Genomic DNA, 23107 nt, shown 5'->3' with positions numbered 1-23107 from the left:
TTAAAAGTGTGGTGAAAATTTCACAAACAGCGACATCGTAGCAAAAAAAAAAAGCAGTGACCCGTATAGGTAACAAGTTTCCTTTAATTTTCGACTATGGTCACAAAGTTTTTGTTAACAGATTACCGGTTTCGGTCTTTAATGACCATCATCAGATCTGCAGCAAAAATGGGAAAAACATAAATACACTCGCAACTGTATACAGATTAAGAACAATACACAGACCATAATGAAAAATATGAAGAGGCATATCTGTTTCATAAAAACAAAGCATATCTGTTTCATAAAAACAAAGTCCTAAAGTACTGCAGCCACAGTGGCATCGTCAAATGTTAATGAGGAATCAGCACCAGCATAATCAAATACATATAAATAACATAACATGCACGAGTCATGTTGTCAGTAGTAGTACTGTTTAAAACAAGCTGCCGTACAGCAGCCACAAGATGTTTGTGTTGTAAGTTCACCAGATGTCGCTAATGTCGGAATACACTAGTTTTCAATAATTAATTGAAACAGCGAAAATAAAGGGGGATACAATAGTTTAAGTCTGTAATAAGCTTATAACGTATGAAAGGCATTACAGTAATAAAAAGCAACAAAAAGAAGAACACGACAAAAGTAATATTGTTAAAAAGAGAAAGAGTTACGAAACAGTGGTTGACATATGCTCTAGTGCCAATATTCTAGTTAATCACGTAAATATTAAACACCGTTGATAGTGCACCGGGTAATAATAAACAACATAAAACAAATCGCTAAGGAAGCCACAAATGAAAGGAAATATAGTTCTGCACATAATCAGCGCCCTCTGTTAGCGCTAACTCCAGAACTCCGCACAGGCGGGAAGTGGTTGGAAGAACGTGACCGGCAGTGGGCCCCTCGTACCCTGCGGCACTCCGTTGCAAGAAAAGAATGATAAAATTCCGTAACAGTGGATGAAACATTATCTGATTAATGCAGTCTATGAAATAAATAGAGAAGGAACAATAACATACTAGAGTCATGTGTAAAGCGTATGAAAACGATGTATGTGATGCACTCAATACTATATATAACAGAGGCGTGCAGTGATTAGAGGCGCCTGGCGGATCCTCCGTTTTGATCATCGTCAGTGTGCCACGTCAGTATTGTGTTTAGTGCTGTTTCTCCTGTGCGTCAAGAGGTGTGATTTTAATTGTGTGCTGACGTTACACTTGGTGTCATTATCAGTGTTTGTTATGTGCTATGCCATCCGTCGATACTTTTATGCTCCGGTCATACCGTGCCTTGTGTTCTTTTAATTGTCGCAGTGTGTGGCCTTCTGTGTGCGCTACTTTTTTTACAGTTTTTTATCTCCATTTTACAGTCGCCCCTTTTTTTGTCTATTGCCTTCCATGCTGTTCCCCCTTTTTTATCTCTATGTTCACCATATTCTCTCCTTTGTATATTTTTCACGGTCTTCTATTGTTTGTTCTATGTCTTTCGGCAAATGCTGCTGCCAGGCCGCCCCGATGCGGAATTGAAATACAATAAAGAAAAAAAGTGATTAGAGTAAAACATTGTAAAATGAAGCAAAGTAGGCATTGGGCACAAAGTCATTTTGCTAGTTAAACAGTTTAGTTGGTTCTCTATTGTTTGCTTTATGAATTTCAAGCTCCTCTAACAAATTAAGACCACGGCGTTTTTACACTCTGTGAAGAATAAGCATACAATTCTCAATGCTCCCTATGAAACGACCAGTATCAGACAAATGCTGTCCCAAAGCCGGTTTGTTTCGTGGTCGTGCGTGTTCTTTAAACCTTAATTTCAAAGAGTGGCCTGTTTGACCGATATAATACTTGTCACAGTTACTGCAGTCAATCCTGTATACTCCAGGGCCATCAAATTTATCATAGTTCCCTTTCAGTTTATGTTTTATTCGTATTTGTAGGGTGTTATTAACCTGAGAGCCACATCTGAGATCAGACTTTTTAAAACATTTCTCTATTTGTAGGGACATTTTGCCGTTAAATTACATACGAATTCTTTTCAAAAAATGGTTCAAATGGCTCCCCCAGAACTTAGAACTACTTAAACCTAACTAACCTTAGGACAGCACACAACACCCAGCCATCACAAGGCAGAGAAAATCCCTGACCCCGCCGGGAATCGAACCCGGGAACCCGGGGGGAAGTGAGAATGCTACCGCACGACCACGAGATACGGGCGGAATTCTTTTCATTCTATCTTTTTCGGTTCTCTTACGTGTGTGTGCGTGCGTGCGTGTGTGTGTGTGTGTGTGTGTGTGTGTGTGTGTGTGTGTGTGTGCGTGCCTAGGGGACTGATGACCTCAGAAGTTAAGTCCCATAGTGCTCAGAGCAATTTTTTTGTGTGCCTGATGTTTGTTAAACGTTTCTTTAGCCTACAGTAGGGGCGCGTGACGTTATTTATAGAAAAGCCGTTACCTACAGCGATCTGCTTTAAAATGCTAAGTTCCTTACGTATTTCGTTTTCGTCCAAAGGTAGATGAAGGAGCCGGTGAACCATGGAAGTGTACATTTCTTCCTCCTAAATCTGTCACACAGTTTATGTGATTTAAAGTACGAGGAAGGCACTTGCTCGGGGTTGAGTATCGTGGAGAGCTGCGTCAAACCAGTCCGGCGGCAGGCAGGTGGTCTTCAGGAAGACACCACTCGCCCGGAGCTGCTGTTGCCGTTGCCGTCGCGGGCGGCGGCGTCTTAATTAAGCAAGCTGGCGTGACTCGGCGTGGCCGTCCCGTCCCATCCCAGCGTAGGCCGGGTCCGCGTCTCGGCCAGCGGGGATTAATTAGAGCGCCCGACACGGGGCGGAGCTCGGACGCAGGCCGTCCGGGCCGCTTCTCACGGCCGACCTGCCCCGCGCGCAGTCTCCTCAGTAACGCCGGCTGCAGCCTTCTCGTGAGGGGCTACATCATCTACGGCGTGGAGCTGCTGCGGCATGTACACTGTCCAGTCACCACCTGCCTAAGGTCTGAATCACCACCAACTGCTGCGAAACGAGCAACACGACAGCCAGTGAGGTTCTGGACTGACAGGCATGTGGAGCCATGCCGACTCCACAGCCGTGGCCACCTGCGCCAGGTTTCCCGGTTAAGTATCCGTGGCGCGAAAAGCGCGATTGAGGCGGCCCCTGAGATTCTCGACCGGGCGACTTCGGTGGCCTGGTGCTCTTCGGAACACACACGCACACTCCGAGCAGTGCGAAATTTTGCGTGTCCTACTGGTAGATGCCATCGTGCCGACGAAAAGAGCAACAGTATGTAGCGGTGGACATAGCCCCCAGGGTTAGATGCATACTTCGACCGTTCAGAGCAACACTATCGTAATTACAGTTTGGGAGAAAATGAAGTTAAAAAGCCACTGTTTTGTCCGAGGTAATGGTATGTCTGTGAGATATAATCGAGACTGCTCCGCTTACCGATCTGTCATCCAAAGAAGATGCCCGAACACCGAAACAACAGGCTACTTACGCACTGAAGAGCCAAAGGAACTGGTACACGTGCCTAACATCGTGTAGGACCCCCGCGAGCACGCAGAAGTGCCGCAACACGACGTGGCATCGACTCGACTCACGTCTCAAGCACTACTGCAGGGAATTGACACCATGAACCCTGCCGGACCATCCATTAATCCGTAAGAGTACGACGGGCTGAAGATCTCTTCTGAACAGCACGTTGCAAGGCATCCCAGATATGCTCAATAAGGTTCATATCTGAGGAGTTTGGTGGTTAGCGGAAGGGTGAGTGTTCCTGGAGTCACTCTGTAGCAATTCTGGACGTGTGGGATGTCGCACTGTTCTGCTGAGAATGAGCGTTTGGCGTCATTGGCCGGTGCGGGGCAGGTCCGGCCGCCTTGGTGCAGGTCTTATTACATTCGACGCCACAATGGGCCACCTGCGCGCCACATGGGGATGAAGTGATGATGAAGACAACACAACATCCAGCCCCTGAGCGGAGAAAATCTCCGACCAAGCCGGGAATCGAACCTGGGCCCGTAGGACGGCAATCCGTCACGCTGACCACTCAGCTACCGGGGCTGGAATTGCCCAAGTCCGTCGGAATGCACAATGGACATTAATGGATGCAGGTGACCAGACAGGATGCTTACATAAGTGTCACCTCTCAGAGTCGTATCCCATCGTATCAGAGATCTCATGTCACTCCAGCTGCATATGGCCCACACCATTACAGAGCCTCCACCAGCTTGAATAGTCTCCTGCTGACATGCAAGGTCCGTGGATTCATCAGGTTGTCTCCATACCCGTATACGTCCATTCGCTCGATACAATTTGAAACGAGATTCGCCCGACCAGACAACATGTTTCCAATCACCGACAGTCCAATGCCAGCGTTGACGGGCCCAGGCGAGGCGTAAAGCTTTGTGTCGTGCACTCATCAAGAGTACACGTGTCGGCGTTCGGCTCCGAAAGCCCACATGGATGCTGTTTCGTAGAATGGTCTGCACACTGACACTTGATGACCCAGCATTGAAATCTGCAGCAATCTGTTGCAGGGTCGCACTTCTGCCATGCTGAATGATTCTCTTCTGTCGTCGTTGGTCCCGTTCTTGCACGATCTTTTTCCGGGCGCAGCCATGTCGGAGATTTGATGTTTTACCCGATTCCTGATGTTCACGATACACTCGTGAAATGGTCGTACGGGAAAATCCCCACTTCATCGCTACCTCGGAGATGTCCCATCGCTCGTTCGCCGATTATAACACCACATTCAAACTCTCTTAAATCTAGATAACCTGCCATTGTAGCAGCAGTAACCGATGTTGTCTTACATAGGCGTTGTCGACCGCATAGCCGTAATCTGCCTATTTACATATCTCTGTTTCCGCTCTGCAGCGAGGGTGCGCTGATATGAAACTTCCTGACAGATTAAAACTGTGCGCCCGACCGAGACTCGAATTCGGGACCTTTGCCTTTCGCGGGCAAGTGCTCTACCATCTGAGCTACCGAAGCACGACTCACGCCCGGTACTCACAGCTTTACTTCTGCCAGTATCTCGTCTCCTAGCTTCCAAACTTTACAGAAGCTCTCCTGCGAACCTTGCAGAACTATCACTCCTTAAAGAAAGGATACTGCGGAGACATGGCTTAGCCGCAGCCTGGGGGATGTTTCCAGAATGAGACTTTCACTCTGCAGCGGGATTCTGCAAGGTTCGCAGGAGAGCTTCTGTAAAGTTTGGAAGGTAGGAGACGAGATACTGGCAGAAGTAAAGCTGTGAGTAGCGAGCGTGAGCCTTGCTTCGGTAGCTCAGATGGTAGAGCACTTGCCCGCGAAAGGCAAAGGTCCCGAGTTCGAGTCTCGGTCGGGCACACAGTTTTAATCTGCCAGGAAGTTACATATCTCTGTATTTGAATACGCGTGCCTATACCAGTTTCTTTCGCGCTTCAGTGTAATTCCAGTGTAATACCATCGCAACTGTTATGATCCGTTTGCATTGATATCTTCCGTAGCTTGTGTGGGCTTTCATAATATCTGATTTTACGATGTCACTGAACAAAAAAAAGAGAACAAAAAATTGTATATCACGGCACAGGTAAAGTGCGGTAAAAGGGGTTGATTGAAGCAGCAGTTCGTGTTCCCAGCCTTTTATCCATTTTGTGTTATGTTTATTGTTTAACACCACCAATTAATCAGTGCCGTAAGTATGATTAGGCCTGGTGAAAGCCATCTCCTCCCATACGAGCCGTTCGCAAGTGAGATGTGTGCTGGTGCCAGTAGGATCGTTCTACCGTCTGTCGTAAATTCCGGTTGTTTAAACATTCTCAACAGTGTTACGTAGAAGAAAGATTCCTCCCTCCAGCGGTTCCCATTTAAGTTCCCTTAGTATTTGCGTACTACCAGCGTGCTGGGTGAAGCTACCGGTAGCGCATGTAGCTCATGCCCCTGCAGTGCTTCAATGTCTTCCTGTAATCTGACCTGATGGGGATCCCAATCACTCCAGCAGTCCAAAGGGTTCGTCGCGCAAGTGTCCTATTTGTGGTCTCCTTTATACCTGTAGGTGAGCTACACTTACCTAAAATTCTGCCAATTAACGGAAGTCAACCATTTGCCTTCCCTACAACCGACCTAACTGGCTCGTTCCATCTCGTACCCTTTGCAACGTTACGTTTCATAGTCGTGACCGTGTCATGCTGCATACGTTAACTCTGTTTTGAGACATGACAGGATTATTTTTCATACCCATCTGCATAAACGTACATGTTTCTACATTTAAAGCAAGTTGACATTCGTCGTACCAAATAGAAACTCCACTACGTCTTGCTGTATCTTCCTAGGATCACTCTGCGACGACAGTTTCCAATACACGATAGCATTATCAGCAAACAGTTGCACAGTGCCGGGACCCTATTCATCAGACATTATTATAAATGTTTTGAATGTGAGGAAGTATTTTGGTGTTAACTATGGTACTTGATATTTTAGAAGATGTCGTTTTTTAGCCTCGTACGAGTACGCTGTATTTCGACATTAGCGCACTTTTCTGGGAAACAAAAACGGGGATTGTAATCAAATTTCCGCGAGATAGCTTCTGAGCCTGGAGTTCAACAAGCTTACCGAAGGGACCTTCGTTTGGAAATAAAGTACAGCGATTACCATTCAGTGACGTATAGTAGTTTGTTGATTACGACAACTTCTTTCAAGTTCCTTCTTCCTGTGGAACCATGGATGATTTCTGTGAACATTTGTACTAAAATGATAATTAAACATTTATGAACATGGGGCATGAGAAATTGACTGGTATTTGCCATTTAAATAATAAGTCAAATAACTGCATTCAGCTTATAACTAATTTTTAATAAGCTAAAGAGAAACTTACTTTAAACATTTTTCCACACATTATCGTGGCTGACAATGTCATATAAACCTGATTTTGTGCTAATAAATACAATTCCTTAGAAACAGCCAAATATCAAATGGTGCAAATGGCTCTGAGCACTATGCGACTTAACTTCTGAGGTCATCAGTCCCCTAGAACTTAGAACTACGTAAACCTAAGTAACCTAAGGACATCACACACATCCATGCCCAAGGTAGGATTCGAACCTCCGAACGTAGCAGTCGCGCGGTGCCAGACTGTAGCGCCTAGAAGCGCTCGGCCACTTCAGCCGGCCAGGCAAATATCCATTGCTTTTTTTACATGTCGTACTTCTTGATATATTGCGACGTTTCACATCAAAACTATTCACATAACATATTTTTAATTATAAATTACAATGGACTGTAATACCGTGCGTCTACAGATACAGACAGAAAAAATATAAGTGGTGTAGGATTTAGAACACATTTTGTTTTCACATTGTATCTCATAGTTTGTTTCACCGCGGTCGGGCTTAAAAAATATCTTTGACCGCTTTTGAGTATATCGGATCGCAATAGTAATCTTCGGCGTTCTGCGCCAGAACAGGTCACATCATATCACGCGTCTTTGAGAATTTCACTCAGTCTTTCATTCTCTGGAGAACTTATTCAGTTAAATTCGGTCGATGGACACATATAAAGTTACAAGTTTATGTATACAGAGAAGAAGAGGGGTCCTATCACACTTCCTGGGGACTACTGACGAAACCTTTGTTGCCATGAACACTAGGTTTCTGTTAACATCCGTAGCGATATACGAGCAGGCAAAGGAAAATTACCTTCGAACGCGAAGGATAATTTAATAGTGGTCCCAGTATAGATGCGTACGGTAACCCTTTGGCGATAAAGCTCGCTGATATCGTCAGACACTGCACAGTTTGAGAACCGTTTACGGCACAGGAACGCAAAGCAGCGGATATATGAGCGTTCGCATCGGCGTTAGGCGAGAAGGGCAGAGCGCGATAGGGCTGGTGTGTCGCGCACATCGGCTGCGTTAACCGGCATACTGCGCAGGGCTGGAACAGCGTCTGATATAGCGCCGATGTAGGGCAGGACACGCGCCGCTGGCAGCTGACATAAAGCGGCGATAGGCCGGGTACAGCAGCGCCGATAAATCGACCCCGGCAAGTCGACTCGAGTGTTTGGCGCGCACTTGGCGGCCGCGCTATCGACTCGACAACTTAAAGGAGAGCTCTCGCCTGCCCGCCGACGTCCCAGCGGCGCCCCTCGGAGCCTTGTCATCTTCCCCGCCATTCGGCGCCTACTCCGAAGAACGCATTACGGACTTATCAGCGGAGCAGCAGTCTCCTCCGATCCAATGACGGCCGTGACGGATATCTAAAGCCAACACTGGTCCTAGGTAACGCCGCATCTGCGATAAGGGCACTGCAAGGAGACACTCGGCGCGGGTGCTGATGGGGGTAGAGGAGTCGATAGAAGTCGCAGGACGCGTCTGCTTCAGACCGTAACGCTTAATTTACAAGAAGACACTATGTTGCCAACCTAACGGGGTGACCAACGGACATGTTAATCACGGATTTTGATGAATCTCAGATATGATATAGAGCAAGCGCGTACTACCCGCTGGCCATGGGCCCCATTCAGCCTTAGCACGGATCAACGCTGCCCAAAAATTGAGCATCTATCACACGATCAATAAAAAATCGATTTATGTAAAGTTATGGTAATTGAATATTTTCAATTTGAAACTCCCACCACACGATGCTATTCTCCCTCTGTGTCTTTTTGCTCAGCTGTTATTGTTAAGTACACTACCCGGAAAGACGACGTCGATTGTGATCCATGACGTCATGTGCCACCTGGGGGATATCAGATGTAGTGACAATGGTTTCAACGTCGTCCGCCAACAGATAGTGTGGTGGCATAGTGCCAAAGCGCCATCTGTCTCTACTCTTTATTAGAGAAATCTCACACCCAGCAGAAGACTCAGTGCGGTGCAAACATGCAAAGCCAGCAGGCAACCATACCATGGAGACACACTCCTGCTTCCTATAGCCAACTGAGGTCATCCACATGGGTGCTAAAAGGAACTCGTTGAGCTTCGGTTACACGATAAATGAGTCTAATCTAAAAGCCGTAAATTCAACTAAATACATAGGTATTACAATTACGAACAACTTAAATTGGAAGGCACACATAGAAAACGTTGAGGGGGAAGGCTAACCAAAGACTGCATTTTTATGGCAGAACACTGAGAAAATGTAACAGACCTACTAAGGAGACTGCCTACACTACGCTTGTCCGTCCTCTTTAGAATACTGCTGCGCGGTGTAGGATTCTTACCAGATATGACTGAAAGTCCAAAGAAAGTAGAACGCTTTGTATTATCGCGAAATATGGGAGAGAGTGTCACAGAAATGATTCAGGATTTGGGCTGGACATCATTAAAAGAAAGGCGTTTCTCGTTGCGACGGAATCCTCTCACGAATTTCCAATCACCAACGTTCTCATCCGAATGCGAAAATATTTTGTTGGAACCGACCTACATATGGAGGAACGATCACCACGATAAAATAAGGGAAATCAGAGCTCGCACGGAAAGATACGAGATTGGAATGATAGAGAATTGTGAAGGTGGTTCGATGGACCCTCTGCCAGACACTTAAATGTGATTTGCAGAGCATCCATGTCGATGTAGATGTAGATGATCAAGTTCAAAAGGGGTGAAATTGTGTTTTTCCACGTGGCGGGATGGTTCTTTCGGAGAACTGCCACAGAAGCTGGACGTGATGCGTCAGTTGCGCAACGATCCTAGTATCAGTGGCCATGTGAAGAGTCTCACACATGTACACGGGGTTCTGGACGTCCATGCGGCACAGACTCCCGCCAGGATCGTCGATTGTTAAGGGCAGCAGTGGCAAATCGTACAGCTACCACTGCACAGATAAGAAGAGTTCGTTGGCCCAGACGTGACAATATGAACTGTTGCAACTGCTGTTATTAGCAGGGGAGCCATAGGCAAGCACATCTCTGGACCGTCTTCCACTCACGCCACAGCAATGGCGTGCACGGCTCGAATGGTGCCGTCAGAGGATTACTTGGAAGATGGATTGGCACACTTGGTCTTCAGCTATGAAAGCAGATCCTGCCTGCTGGTAATGGTCATTTGCGCGTGCTACGTAGAAATATTGAGCGCTGTCTCGTACAATGCACTGGTCCGAAACACACTGGCCCCACTCCAAGTGCGATAAGCTACAATTCTCAGTCACCTTTGGTGTTTGTCAGGGGACGTTAACCGGCGTCGGTATGCGTAGAATGTTGTTAGACCCGTTCTTTTGCCGTTTTGCAACAGGAAGGTGTGTGTTGCTCCAACAGGATAATGCTCACTTACACACTACCGGTGAACCTCAATGTGCTCCGGAATAGGTGCTGCAACGTCTCTGGACATCACTATCTGTAGACTTGCATACAATCGAGCGCATGTGAGATATGGTGGAACTAGAAGTTATTCGTGTTAACTATCCCAGAACATTGTTCGCCAACTGTACGATCGACTGCATGCTAGACTCATCGCCTGTATTACCATCCTTGGAGGCTACAAAGCGTACTAATATCGGTGTTTCAGCATAGGTCGATACCTGTTACCTCAGAATCGCTTGTGTTATTCATTTATAATTGTGATCATTTCAGGTACTCCCCACGCACTGTTGCAACAATAAATCTTAAGTGAACTGTACCTCTAAAAGGGTGCACTATTATTTTTTCGACAGTGTATTTTATGTCCAGCCCAAAACCATTCGTCTTCTTCCAGCGTGGCCCAAGTACGTTCAAAGGCTGGACACCAATATTGTAGAATGTCTTGTCCTGTGAACCTGGCTAGCTACTTTTCATGCGACTGCCCACAATTTCGAGAAAATCGGTTTATGTTTTATGCGTACGTTCTATACCTGTAACTTCATTCATATGTAGGCGAAGTGCGCGTAGTGCAGGACTAAAGTTCACGACCACCATGATGGAGGTATTGGTTCTAATGCACCAATGCACATTTCTTCAGTATCAGCGGACTGAAAACCGTGAAGCAATATACACACATCAGAAAAAGTTTTGCATCACCTCAGTTCTGAGAGTTCCGGAACCCGTACAGAAAATTGGAATAGAGACCAACAATAAACACCATTACCGCCCTTTTTATAGCTCATGAAAACCACACACTGCATGTTGTACCACCATACAGCGAGACCTTCAGAGGTAGTGGTCCAGACTGCTGTACACACCGGTACCTCTAATACCCAGTAGCGCGTCCTCTTGAGTTGATTAATGCCTGTATTCGTCGTAGCATACAATTCACAAGTTCATCAAAGCACTGTTGATACAGATTGTCCCATTCCTCAATAGCGATTCGGCATAGATCCCTCACAGTAGTTGGTGGGTCACGTCGTCCATAAACAGCCCTTTTAAATCTATCCCAGGCATGTTCGATACAGTTCATGTCTGGAGAACATGCTGGCCACTCTTTTCGAGTGATGTAGTTATCCCGAAAGAAGTCACTCACATGATGTGCACGATGGCGGTGCGAAATGTCGTCCATGAGGACGAATGTCTCGCCAGTATGCTGTCGATATGGTTGAACTGGCGGTCGGAGGATGGCATTCACGTATCGTACAGCCGTTACGGCGCCTTCCATGACCGCCAGCGGCATACGTCGGCCCCACTTAATACCACCCCAAAACAGCACGGAATCTCCACCTTCTTGCACTCGCTGGACTGTGTGTCTAAGGCGTTCAGCCTGACCAGGTTGCCTCCAAATACGTCTCCGACGATTGTCTGGTTGAAGGCATATGAGACACTCATCGGTGAAGAGAACATGATGCCAATCCTGAGTGGTCCATTCGGCATGTTGTTGGGCCTTTCTGTACTGCGCTGCATGGTGTCATGGTTGCAAAGATGGACCTCGCCATGGACGTTGGGAGTGAAGTTGCGCGTCGTGCAGCCTATTGCGCACACTTTGAATCGTGACACGACGTCCTGTGGCTGCACGAAAAGCATTATTCAACATGGTGGCGTTTCTGGCAGGGTTCCTCGGAACCATAATCCGCAGGTAGCTGTCATCCACTGTAGTAGTAGCCCTTGGGCGGGCTGATCGAGGCATGTCATCGAGAGTTCCTGTGTTTCTCCTATCTCCTCCATGTCGGAATAACAGCGCTTTGGTTGACTCCGAGAAGCCTGGGCACTTCCCCTGCCTGGCACAAAATAACAATGCGGACGCGATCGAACCGCGGTATAGGCCATCTAGGAATGGTTGAAGTATAGACAACACGAGCCTTGTTCCTCCTTTCTGGTAGAATGACTGGAACTGATCGGCTGTCAGACCCCCTCCGTCTAATAGGCGCTGCTCATACATGGTTGTTTACATCTTTGACCGGCGATGGGCGTCTGGTTAAGTCAGTGTTGACAGTGGACCCTGAACTCCGTCTTCCTGGAGGTGTGGCGCTGCCCGCTCTTTCCATTGGCGCACAGGTCAGCGCCTTCTTGATGCCGTTTCGCGGGGCTGCGCTGGTCGATGCGCAATCGATGATTTAGGGCTGTACATGAACTGCACAGTAATCGCATTGATCTCGATGTTTTCCTAGGGCGGGCATTCTACAAGTAATGGCACTTTTTTTTTCTCGGCCAATTTCGCTTGAAAAAATGTGGAATTTGTTGTAGGACATCATGGAATATTCCCGTTTCAGCCTCTATAGTTTCATGAACTTCCAATAGATAGCGGCGCTAAAGTGTAGCCTTCAGAATGGTATCTGTAACGGAGGTGCGTTCCAAGCAGAGAACTGTCACTGAGTTTCTTTTGGCGGAAAACCAGAGCATCGTAGATATTCATGGGCGTTTGCAGAATGTCTACGATCTGGCAGTGAACAAAAGTACGTTAAGTCTGTCGTCACTGCAGAAAGTTCGAGGCAACCTGTTCTTCTGATGCATCCTAAAGCCCGGATCTCACACCCTGCAATTTTCATTGGCCCAATGAAGGATGTTCTCCACGGTGAGCAGTACGTGGATGATGGGGAGGTTATCGTTGTAGCAAGATGTTGGCTCCAACATCGAGCAGCAGAGTCGTGTCACGCGGGAATGCAGGTCCTCCCAGAAAGGTGGCGTACGACAGTCACACTGAATGGAGATTGCGTTGAAAAATAGGGGTATATAGCCAAAAGAGCAGGGAATACTATGGTGTACAGGACACCTGAATAAAACCAACCCGGTCTGAGAAAAATGCGTTGCATTACTTAATGAACGCACCTCGTATTATCGTGAAAGAGGGGACAGAGTGTGGAAAATACTTGTTATAGTTACGTATGCGTCACAACATCTCAGCATGATGCGGAAAATGGAAGTGCTAGCCACACGAAAACTTAAGTAAATACGAAAATCGGCGCGAAAACATCGCGAAAAACTAAATTACATTCTAGAAGACAGGTTAACTCCCAGCAAAAAACTTTCTCATCAACATCGTTTGGTTGCAGATGACAAGCTAACTGTAGTAATTAACACAAAAGTGATCCAGAAAAGTCATGCAAACCAAATGTGAAGGTATTTACAAAAAGAAACGATCTGTTGTTTGAACCAAAAATTAATATAATTGTATAATCATTTAACAAAAATTTTCACATTGCAGAATAAATAAAAACGAAAACCCACTGATGATGGCACAGTGGTGCCGAAACATGTTTGGGTACTGAGAAAAACGGTGTTTCGCATAACTGGCGGACCCCACAGCCAAAGATTTTAACTGCAAACACGTCCAATACAAGGAGCTGCAAATCAAAAAGATGAAGAGTGCTCCGGGTATGATACGCGCATTAGGGTGGCAATCATTAATACAAAAGCGTTTTTGTTGTGATAGGGCCCCGTAATAAAATTTCAGCCACCAACTTTCCCATCCAAATGCGAAAATAATTTGTTGCTCCCTACATACATAGCGAGAAATGATCATCACAATAAAATAAGAGAAATCAGAGTTCGCACGGAAATATTTGCGTCTCCGTTTTATCCGTACGCTGTTCGAGAGAGGAACCATAAAGAAATGGCTTGAAGGTGGTTCGATGAACCCTCAGCTAGGCACTTTACTGTGAATTGCAGAGTAATCAAGCAGATGTGGATGTGGACGTAGAAGGAAGTTCGACCGACTGGAATGAAACGAGCCTATAGACGTTTTCACGTCAAAAGAAGCGTGCGAAATAATTTATATAGCTACCTGTTGGGTAATCTGGCGCTCTCTTCAAGTAGCACGGACGGACACGTGTAAAATCTCGAGGGCAGTAGGCGCGGCTTCATTACTGGATGCGCTAGGTCGCTCATTACGCTTTTGCGTCCTCGAGTTTCCCGGCATATCCCGTTAGGCCCCACATGTTCGCAGGTTCACTGGCAGAGCCGCCCGAGTGCAGAAAGCGCTCGAATCTCGCCGCTGGCACGCCTCTGGCCAATGTGGGGCCGGCGAGTCGTCGCGAGTTTCCGAGAGAATTGAGTGAAAATTACGGAGCACGCTTTGCGGACACAAAAGTGTGTTCCTCCCGCATTCGCGGCCAGCCGGGCGACCCGGAGATGAAAGGGGCGCGTTTCAAAAAGAGCTCATTACGGCACCTGTTTGAGACCGCTGCTCGGCGGATTTCACATTCAGAGCTGCGACTGCAAATTAACACGCGCTCCTGCGCGGTAGCGGCGACACCACCCCAAAAGCGAGAAACGAAACGTCACTTTCAATGCGCCTTGTGCAAATTACATGTATGCTGATGAGCAGGTACACCATAGAGATCACCCCCCCCCCCCCCCCGCACTCCACACACACATGCCTCTCCCCAACTACACCACCCTATAGGCCGTGAAGGTGCAATTGCAAAATATGCAGCCGTTCCGTTTTAAAAGCTGCAAGTTTGAACAATTTTTTGACATGCTAGTATAGCGTAATGCACAGCGCGCTAGCTAGGGAAACAAGAGTGTGAGTCAGATAGGAAACGCATACGCGAGTGGGTTAACAACCTTGGCTGGTACACTGGCCAGTCTGAGAGTGGTTTTCAGGCGGTATTCCACGTTCGTTTCGGCGAATGCAGGGCTGTACTTCAATTTCCGCCTCATAAATTACGATATACGAGGGGCGCAATGCAATACTTTTTTCGGAAAGCAGGTTGATTTTGGTGAGAATTCCAATACACCACCTTAATCTCCACTCTTTTGGCTACAAAAGCCCCTTTTTCAACATAATCTCTATTCACTGCGTCAGTCTAACGCTAGCTTACTGGAAGCTTACTTTATTGACACGTAGTAGCACAGTTTCAGAAAATATCGTTCTTGTGAAACACAACTAGCTTTTTATACTCAAGAAGTAATAATTGCTATCGACAGGGGATGTCAAACTGACTCCATATTTTTAGATTTCCAGAAGGCTTTCGACACCGTTCCTCACAAGCGTCTTCTAACCAAACTGCGTGCCTACGGAGTATCGCCTCAGTTGTGCGACTGGATTCATGATTTCTTGTCAGAAAGGTCACAGTTCGTAATAACAGACGGAAAGTCATCGAGTAAAATAGAACTAATATCCGGCGTTCCCCAAGGAAGTGTTATAGGCCCTTTAATGGTCCTGATCTATATTAACGACATAAGAGACAATCTGAGAGATTGTTTGCAGATGAAGCTGTCATTTACCGTCTTGTAAGGTCATCAGATGACTTGAAAAATTATTTAGATAAGATATCTGTATGGTGCGAAAAGTGTCAATTGACCCTGAATAAGGAAAAGTGTGAAGTTATTCACATGAGTAGTAAAAGAAATCAGCTAAATTTCGATTACGCGTTAAGCCACACAAATCTGAAGGCTGTAAATTCAACTAAATACTCAGGGATTACAATTACAAATAACCTAAATTGGAACTATCACATAGATAATATTGTTGGTAGAGCAAAACACAGACTGCGATTCATTGGCAAAACACTCAGAAGGTGCGACAGGTCTCCTAAAGAGACTGCGTACACCACGCTTGTCCAACTACGCTTGTCCACCCTATTCTGAAGTATTGCTGTGCGGTGTGGGTTCCACATCAGGTGAGACTGACGGATGACATCGAAAAAGTACAAAGAAGGGCAGCTCGTTTTGTATTATCGCGAAACAGGGGAGATAGTGTCACAGACATGATACGTGAATTGGAGTGGCAATCATTAAAACAAAGGCGTTTCTCGTTGCGACGGGATCTTCTCATGAAATTTCAGTCACCAGTTTTCTCTTCCGATTGCGAAAACATTCTGTTGTCACCTACCTACATAGGGAGAAATGATCATCACGATAAAATAAGAGAAACCAGGGCTTGCACAGAAAAATTTAAGTGCTCGTTTTTCCCGCGTGCCATTCGAGAGTGGAACTGGTGGTGCATTGAACCCTCTGCCAGGCACTTTATTGTGAATAGCAGAGTAATCACATAGATGTAGATGTAGACCCGTATGTCTGCGTGGTACCATTCTACTGCATCAATAATCTCTCCATCGTCCATGTACTGCTTCCTGCGGAGTGCATACTTCATTGGGCCAAACAGATGGTAGTTGAGATACATGCTGTAGGGTGCCTGAGGAAGAACAGTCTAACGAAATTTTGTGAGCGAATTACGTTCTCAGGAAGAAGGAGTAGTTCGTTTGCATTTTATGGTGACGAACACCCTGAAGTCGTTTCTTCAATTTCCTGAGGGCCGGCCCAATATATCTCCATATCTCTAATATACAGTGCTCAAATGATTAAAATGGTCCTGCGCACTATAGGACTTAACAAAAAAAAAATAGTTCAAATGGCTCTGAGCACTCTGGGACTTAACATCTGAGGTCATCAGTCTCCTACAACTTAGAACTACTTAAACCTAACTAACGTAAGGACATCACACACATCCATGCCCGAGGCAGGATCGAGCCTGCGACCGTGACGGTCGCTCGGTTCCAGACTGAAGCGCCTAGAACCGCTCGGCCACTACGGCCGGCCCAATATATCTCCATATCTCTAATATACAGTGCTCAAATGATTAAAATGGTCCTGCGCACTATGGGACTTAACAAAAAAAAAATAGTTCAAATGGCTCTGAGCACTCTGGGACTTAACATCTGAGGTCATCAGTCTCCTACAACTTAGAACTACTTAAACCTAACTAACCTAAGGACATCACACACATCCATGCCCGAGGCAGGATTCGAACTTGCGACCGTAGCAGTCGCGCGGATCCGGACTGAAGGGGACTTAACATCTGAGGTCATCAGTTCCCTAGAACTTAGAACTACTTAAACGTAACTGACCTAAGGACATCACACACATACATGACCGAGGCAGGATTCGAACCTGCGACCGTAGCGGTACCGCGGTTCCAGACTGAAGCGCCTAGAACCGCTCGACCACAAAGGCCGGCAATATGCAGGGAATAATAAAAATGTGTAGTCAATATTCCTCACTCGTAGATGATTAAAATTTGTTATATGGACATGGGTCCGGAAACTGATATCATTTTATACTTTTCATAGCCACATTAATCATGGGAAACACAGAGAAACAGAACGTACCAGCATTACGTGAAAAGTTTTCTTACATGAAAAGTTCAAACTGACGTATACTCGTCCTGTAGATAGATCTAAGATTCTTTTAAAACAACAACTTTATTAACAAAACGAAACTCTATTACAATCTCCTTGAATGAAAACCAACAACCACATATAACAGAAATCTCTCGTGAAACGTTGTGTGAAATGTGCCTACACGACGAACCACAGAGTCTTGATAGGCAACGGGATGAAGTCCTGAGACGTTAGTGGACCAGTGCTGCCGGCGTGTGACGTTTCACGTGCTGCTCATGCAGACCAGATCACAGGACCTACCGGCGTGGAGCAATGACACGTTGGCCGTCCTGTCTTCCCAAACTTCTGCGCATTGTTCGATGGCGCAATAGAATAATTCGCGGGAGAGGCATTTCATCTCCTCTCTGTCTGCTGGGTTTTCAAAGTGCAGCCAGCGCTCGTGGGTTCTATTCTTCAAGGTCTCCAAGTCCTGAAGCAAGGTAGAGAATTCATATTGTTGCCAGGTAACCCCTGCTGACCTGATGGAGCTTTGTCAGAATGCCCTATGTAGTCTGACAATGAGAATGGAAATCACTGCATCGATATTGGCAGTGGTGGCGACGTTTTCAGTTGACCGAGCACAGAGCCACATACTGTACTGGTGCCAATTGGTTTTGGTGATCCAGGGTGGCCAGAGTTGTTGCACACCTTTTGTGGCCAGAGTTGTTGCACACCTTTTGTGGCCAGAGTTGTTGCACACCTTTTGCAATGGCACCGAGCACTGGATTGTGGTCTTAAGTTAAATCTGTTACTGTGGCAAGATGAAGGTCCAGACTCAAGCTTCCCATCATTCCAATTTCCAAGACATCCAGTATACGGTGGGTGTAGTTAGAGCTATGAGTTGGCTCACCACGACCAAAGGTAATCACCTCAAGGCACGCTTCGAATGCGTACAGCTTATTGCCACAGGCGTTCGTCCACCTGCACCTCTGTGCAAAGAGCGTCACGTTGAAATCACACCATAGAAGTACTTTGTCGAAGTCATCAAACAGCGCTGTAAAATCGTGGTCTCCGACCCTACTATTAGGGCTGTGGTAGGCGGCAATGAGTATTATCAGGCTATATGCAGTGGAAATGGTGATCACCATGGCCTCGAGTGTTGCTAGCCAGGGCAAGGCGACTCGAGCGTGAGTAATGGTTCTTGAGCGTGAGTAATGATTCTTCGTATATATATGGCAGTGACCTCACAATGGCTGCTGTCTCTGTCGGTGCAATAGCCCACCATATTCCGTAGCTTGAACGGCTGCTTCAGTCAGAGATATTTTTCTGTGAGGAGAAGGACATCAAGGTGGTGATGGTGTAAGAAATATTCAAGTTCAGGTTTCTTAGTTTGGAGACCATCGACGTTGCATGTACAGAGTGTGCGGTTGACAGTCTGTGAAGGTCTACGGACCTTGACTTGGAAAAAACCTTGATGGCCCCCTAAAAGAGGGCTACGATTTTCATCAATGTGGTTGGGGCGGCACAGAATTTCTGAAATGTCTGCTTTGGGATGGTTAGGATGTTCCTCTGTTGTAATACTGCCAGGAAGCCCGTGATGCTGGATATAATGGATACAAAATCGGCGTTATTGGCTGACATCTGTTCTGGCTGCTGGATTCTTGCAGGTCGTCTTCTTCTGGCTCCTGTGTTAATCCGAGTGGTGGACGGCTTTGGCGGAAGAGAAGGGGAGTCTGACGTGTCGTTCACTGCTGGTGGCACTGTTACTGATACCTGGGCTGCTTCTGGGGGTTTTCGCTTGTATCGACACCTTCTTGTACGAAGTGTCGCTGAGCCCCAAGGTGACGTTTCAGGAAACCACGCTTTAGCACCATTACTGAGGGAGTTTGTAGGCATCTTTGAGTCAAATTTCAAACTTCAGCGTCGCAATGGTTGACGATTATGGGGATCAGAAAAGCGACCCTTTAAATGTGTTGCACAATGTATTAACTATCACATCATCATCAACGAACAGTTACGTCCCAACTTAACCTACACCTCAGACTTCGTTACAAAATAATCTGTCACTGCAAAGAAGTACTACTTCTTTAACTGAGTTTTAATCATGTCCAGCAAGGGGTCTGTAACACCCGGGATCTGACAAATTTGTTTCGTATAACTCTGTGGCCTGATGCCCTTCCTGAGGCCACAGCCGTTAGCTGCCTGCGGGAGGGAGGTAAAGGCTACCTTGTAATGTTATGTGAGCCTCACTGCCCCTTTTTTTTAACTAATTTGTGTCTGATTTTATTCTGAGAAGCTCAGTAATGTCTGTAAATACCGTAAATGTAAATTTGGTTCAAAAAGTACTTGAAGTGAAGTGAACAGCAACTGGACAACAACAAACTCCCCGCAACGATAGTAGTTGTGAATCTTTGAGTATGGACTCTAAAAAAATGATTTATTAAAAAGAAAAGAAGAACTGTTAATCTGTATCTTATGGAAAGAGGACGTGTTGCTAGGCGTCGCTCAGGACGTATTGTTACATTTAATGAAAATTGATATTTTAGTGATAAAACCGTGTAAAGTATGCGTAAGAGTTGCCAAACATTTATGTATACAATTTTTATGGAAGTGAAGAATAGAAATATCTTGTTTTTCGAAAAGGAGGTGCACTTCATTGTCTTCGCCGTCTATCAATCGACAGAATTGTAAGTGTACAAACTTCACTAAAATACAGGAAAAGAAATGCATTCTCTATAGTTTTCATTCAGTAAGTAACAACCTCTCTTAATTTCTTAATTACAGTAATTGGATTATGTTCTTGTACAATAGTATGGCGCTGAACTCCACTGGCCAATTTTGATGCAGCTGGACGTGTAGTTTGAAGGAAGTTTGTGTGCTAAGCAATCTCCTTTTCTCACGAAAAGTATGTAAAGCTACGAAAACTTGGGCTCAAAGCTATCCACAATACGGCCAAATAACTAACAGAGTCGTATTTTAAACCTTAAAAAACAATAACTTCCTCCAAATTGCAATACGTCAACAACTGGTGCAGAAGCTGATCATTCAAGGAGGCGGCAACCAAAATTCAGGTACCAGTTGCGACTTAAAAATAAAAATCTCAATCAAAAATCAATCTCTCTCTCAGTCTCTCTCTCCAAACACATATATAAATATTCACCTGTCTGTATTATGCGACTCTGTTCTGTGTAGGATCGTATTTTAATTGTTTGTGTACCATACTTTCTGAGGCATAAACAGTGGACCAGATCAGCATTTTGGGAAACTCGCGGGTGCACCGGCCATTGTCTTAACTCACACATGCGAATTCGATTCTGATCTGCCACACCTTCCCGGGTCGCAAGCTAGCGCTTTCATAACTGGTATACACTTTTAGTATAATGAATATCTATCGTGATAAGTTAAATGAAGTTCGACTTAAGCTCAACACATTTATTAAAACATATTTCTCACCACATTGTACAAACATGCTGTCCTCGTCGTCTCTAAATAAAGCATACCAGGCTCTTTGCTCTGGTGAAAACTTTCCACACTCACTGATGAGGTCACAGCCGCTTCCCACACAGGATTCGTTCACTAGTCTACCTACTGCAATTAAACATACCGAGTGGCTATAATTACAGTAGAGCTACTCATGGAGATAGAGCGTGGGCTGTAATTATCGTATAGCAGCTAAACTGGGTACTAATGCGTTACTGCGGAACCGATTTACTCTGGAAAACAAATTAGTTCCGACTGTCGCCACCAGCTGAAAATCAGCCACTGTACGCTGTTTGTATGAGGGTATGACATCCACTCTGTCGCTTAACAAGAAATAACGCGAGTGAAGTTATCGAGAAGAGAGATCGTGCGCAGTTAGTGCAACGGTTTTATGTGGACCGCAGCAATTACAGTGCAGCATTCAGAGAGTCTTGCCGACTGAAAATCCGGGGAGAGGTCAGATCTCATTAAACGTTTTAAAAAGATTATAAGGAGGCACTGAAAGACCTAAGTCGAAACAAGGCCCCGGGAGTAGACAACAATCCATTAGAACTACTGACAGCCTTGGGAAAGACAGTCCTGACAAAACTCTACCATCTGGTGAGCAAGATGTATGAGACAGGCGAAATTCCCTCAGACTTCAAGAAGAATATAATAATTCGAATCCCAAAGAAAGCAGGTGTTGACAGATGTGAAAATTACCAAACTACCAGTTTAATAAGTCACAGCTGCAAAATACTAACGCGAATTCTTTACAGACGAATGGAAAAACTCGTGGAAGCCGACCTCGGGGAAGATCAGTTTGGATTCCGTGGAAATGTTGGAAGACGTGAGGCAATATTGACTCTACGACTTATCTTAGAAGAAAGATTAAGGAAAGTCAAACCTACGTTTCTAGCGTTTGTAGTCTTAGAGAAAGCTTTTGACAATGTTGACTAGAATACTCTCTTTCAAATTCTGAAGGTGGCAGGGGTAAAATACAGGGAGCAAAAGGCTATTTACAATTTGTACAGAAAGCAGCTAGCAGTTATAAGAGTCGAGGGACATGAAACGGAAGCAGTGTCTGTGAAGGGAGTGAGACAGGGTTGTAGCCTCTCCCCGATGTTATTCAATCTGTATATTGAGCAAGCAATAAAGGAAACAAAAGAAAAGTTCGGAGTAGCTATTAAAATCCAGAGAGAAGAAATAAAAACTTTGAGGTTCGCCGATGACATTGTAATTCTGTCAGAGACAGCAAAGGACTTGGAAGAGCAGTTGAACGGAATGGACAGTGTCTTTAAAGGAGGATGTAAGATGAACATCAACAAAAGCAAAACGAGGATAATGGAATGTAGTCGAATTAAGTCGGGTGATGCTGAGGGAATTAGATTAGGAAATGAGACACTTAAAGTAGTAAAGGAGTTTTGCTATTTGGGGAGGAAAATAACTGATGATGGTCGAAGTAGAGAGGATATAAAATGTAGACTGGCAATGGAAAGGAAAGCGTTACTGTGAAGAAAAATTTGTTAACATCGAGTATAGATTTTAGTGTCAGGAAGTCGTTTCTGAAAGTATTTGTATGGGGTGTGGCCATGTATGGAAGTGAAACATGGACAATAAATAGTTTAGACAAGAAGAGAATAGAAGCTTTCGAAATGTGTTGCTACAGAAGAATTCTGAAAATTAGATGGGTAGATCACATAACTAATGAGGAGGTATTGAACAGAATTGGGGAGAAGTTTGTGGCACAAATTGACTAGAAGAAGGGATCAGTTGGTAGGACATGTTCTGAGGCATCAAGGGATCACAAATTTAGTACTGGAGGGCAGCATGGAGGGTAAAAATCGTAGAGGGAGACCAAGCGATGAATACACTAAGCAGATTCAGAAGGATGTAGGCTGTAGTAGGTACTGGGATGAAGAGGCTTGCACAGGATAGAGTAGCATGGAGAGCTGCATCAAACCAGTCTCAAGACTGAAGACCACAACAACAACAACAACAATGAAATCTGAATACAGGGGTGAGCTAGGTGTGGCATCTGAAAAAGGAATGCGTCCTTTCCTGGTGGAAGTTATAGATGAGGTTACTGTTGCTATACCTGACCATGCACCACGTTCCCAGAATAGTGCTAGAGCTCGTGTAGTGTCACGAGGATTATCCATCTCATGGTTAACAGTGTGGGAAGTTTCGTGGTATAATTTTCTCTGGTACTCATACACGACACAGAACGTGCAACAACAGAAACCATACGA

General features: G+C 45.4%; 1 protein-coding gene across 2 annotated transcripts in view; it reads right to left on the bottom strand.

Annotated features, from left to right (window-relative positions):
- The window catches only part of LOC126283953 (high affinity copper uptake protein 1-like), a 1096589-nt gene that overhangs the window by 262219 nt on the left and 811263 nt on the right, over nt 1-23107 (bottom strand). The gene's annotated exons all lie outside the window — the stretch shown is intronic.

Source organism: Schistocerca gregaria, chromosome 8 (assembly GCF_023897955.1).
Source record: "Schistocerca gregaria isolate iqSchGreg1 chromosome 8, iqSchGreg1.2, whole genome shotgun sequence".
In the NCBI taxonomy this organism is placed as follows: Eukaryota; Metazoa; Arthropoda; class Insecta; order Orthoptera; family Acrididae; genus Schistocerca; species Schistocerca gregaria.
Note: the sequence above shows the minus strand (reverse complement) of the source record. Positions and strands in the feature narration are given on the sequence as shown.